The sequence below is a fragment of the Anticarsia gemmatalis genome, chromosome 8, assembly GCF_050436995.1.
Source record: "Anticarsia gemmatalis isolate Benzon Research Colony breed Stoneville strain chromosome 8, ilAntGemm2 primary, whole genome shotgun sequence".
Classification (NCBI taxonomy): domain Eukaryota; kingdom Metazoa; phylum Arthropoda; class Insecta; order Lepidoptera; family Erebidae; genus Anticarsia; species Anticarsia gemmatalis.
Window position 1 is genome coordinate 12,773,584 of NC_134752.1, and position 3,287 is coordinate 12,776,870.

Consider the following 3,287-nt stretch of genomic DNA (forward strand, 5'->3'; position numbering starts at 1 on the left):
GTGAACGAGAAATATATCTCGGGTTTGAATTTTAGTGACTAGATTTTCAAGCTTTTTAATCTCTAAACCAAATTCCCACTTAAACGATGGGGTTAGAAGGGTGGGTCAGTTTATTTAAGTTTAGAGTTAAGAAAAATCTTTATATCATTTTGTAATGTTTCACATTACATGGGCTGCTATTTATGATGCGACTTGAATTAATTCCTTCGGTTTCGAGAAAAACAAAAGTAGCAATAAACCTGAAGTACCTAAATAAATAATGGAAGTAAAATACCTTTACATCATATCCAATCACTAGGCGAGTAACTCGGCTAGTTTAAACGAGGCATCGAACGAAGCAACGCAAGACGAAATCCTTGCTTCGGTATTTACGATTTAAAATAAATGGTAGGGATTGGCGGCTAATGCCGTATACACCAACGATGTTTTGAATGCGAACAAGACATAGGATAAAAGCGATACCGAATGCATGCGATTATTATTCAGAAAATCATTTTCTGATCTGATTAGTCGATTTGCAATTTTAATAAAATTTACTACCCTGCCAAGAATTTTATGTGACACAAAACTGACGTACAAGTAATAGTCTAACAGGAAAGTAACACTCCTGAAACAACTATTCGTGAATCATCTAAATATTGTTCCGCACGAATTTAACTAACGACACTGTGTCAAATAACGGCAAACTTTAAACAAATAATTTGGTTAATTTCCTTAACTTTAGCTTTGAATTTCTTCCGGCCAGTTTCTTCATCAAAAGTAACAGCCAAAATATAGGAAAACGTTAAAAATGACAATCAAAGCTTCTTCACGAATTGAAATTAGGTACTCAGAACTGAAATAATCGCTATTCACTCAGACCTTGAATAAACAACGTACAGTTTCCAAATGATAGAAAAGGGCTCATCTTAAGTTATTTACCTAAGTCTCCTTACTCTCGTTACACAAACGGCGCACGCACTAACACTTTGTGCCTAATTTATATACTAACTTCTACAAAACTGCGCCTACGTTATAAATCAGGACTTTAAGTTATACTTTTAGAACTTAGAGTGTGTAGAAATGTTAAAATACCGGTATTTAATGGCTTATATGTATGTATGAAAAACCGACAAAGTGCGAGTTGAACTCACCCACGACAGGGATAACATTATTAAAAAAAACACCATAATAATATAATTGTTTCTGTTGCACAGAAGCCCTTAAATACATATATTTATTCTATAGTGGTTTTTACAGATCAGATATACACCATATATTATTAACGATTTTCAACTGTCGCGACTTGTACACATAATATAATAATTAACGAGACGACGCTTAGCAGTTACATCAGTCAGCTCGTGACCACGGTCGATGGAATTCGATCGAAACGTCGAATGAACATACATGGTATTCAAACCTTTAATTTTCAATCGCGATTAAGACCCGTTACATTATAATACTATATATTATCTTTGTTGGTTCATGAGATACAGTACATGGTGACAGACAGATAGCGAAGTCTTAGTAATAGTGTTAATGTTTTACTCTTTAGGTACTAAACCTTAAAGTGGAGATGTTTAAAACTAATCGAATAGCTGACTCGACCGGCTCACAAAGGTTTGTCCCCTTCTTCAGGTGAGTAATGTTTAAAAAATCTTTGATCCCGGGTATTGAACTGAGTTAAAATCCAAATACGCTTCAGCGATCGTAAAATGAAGACTCACACATACGACATTAAATAGTATAAATTCGAATCAATCAGTGGTATCAAACTATTTGTATGGTCTAACATATAGCTTTTACTCTGTACCTTTAGAGGTACAGAGTATAGAGGTATAGAGAACTTATAGTTGCATGAGAAATAAATGTCATCAACCGAAACAGCGAACCTCTGACCATCTTCAAGAATTCTCCCTTTAAGAGTCGGTAGCACCAGTGGTCTTAAACGATAGCAATAAAAAGTATATCGTCCCGTCTAGTCAAACGTACAACGAGCTCTCGAGAGCGTTCTTTAAAATTCATCGACACTGCACCAAACGTTAGGATTTTATCTATTTTTTATTGTCAATGGCTTTTTAAATTATAGTTTTAGCTTTTTTCCGACCGTTTTATGAAAGCACTAGTATATAAATTTAAGATTTTTTATTCACTATCTTCTTATGTCTCTGCCTATCTTTTTTGACAACAAAAAAAAAACAAGTAGAAGACATTTTAAAAATAGTTTATTCGTAATTTTTCATGATAACATGAATCAAAGTTGCTGGTTTGTTGTTTTATCCGAATGTAGATTAAAAACAGGTAAGGTATTTTTTCGTTTCGTAAAATGGTTTTTTTGGTTTTTATTATACAACTAGCTGACCCGCGCAACTTTGCTTGCGTCACATAAGAGCATGGGTCAGTTTTTTCCCCGTTTTTGTAAAAATTTTTACTGGTATTCTGCTCCTATCAGTCGTAGCGTGATGGTATAGCCTTTCTCGATAAATGGGCTATCTAGCACTGAAAGAATTTTTCAAATCGGACCAGTAGTACCTGAGATTAGCGCGTTCAAACAAACAAACAAACAAACTCTTCAGCTTTATAATATTAGTATAGATATTTGTAATGCATAATGTAAATTGATCCGTTATTTATTGAAATAATAAATAACAGATCAATTTCCACTATCTAACCATTGTGGTACTTACAATCGTCGATTTCAATCGAACCCAAATAAATTTCATAACCGGAGACAAGCTCTAAATCGGTTCAATGCATTTAACGAGGCAGATATTCCGTCGTTGAGGTGAGGTTAATATAATTTGACGTACTTCTGTCAGGATTATCAGCTAACTATTTTAATCCACCAGGGAGGCTATCCACTATGCTGTCCATTGTTTTCTCCCTTAGATTATAGTGATTAAAACGTTACGTCAAAGCCGCAATGTACTGAATAGTGACCATAGATTTGACGTATACTAGCTGTCAACTCAGATACTGATAAGCCTGCAGGTCCGTTACAATTTAGTACTCATTTTTCCATATAAACTGAAGGCATAAACCCTGCCTCGTTCGGGAGCAGACCCTCGTCCAGCAGTGGACTTTTACTTGCTATAAGGATAATCTTAATCTTTTCAAGGTTATGTGTGTATTATTTTACGTCGTGACGTTATGTCGTGATGAATCCTGGCATGCCTAATAGTTGTTTAAGATTAAGTATTTTTGAGGTAGTCAAAGTCCCCAACCCTCATTTGGCCAGCGTGGCCGTGGACTGTAGTGGACTCTAGGATAGGAGGAAATAATTGTCTTCAAAATATAAAACTGAC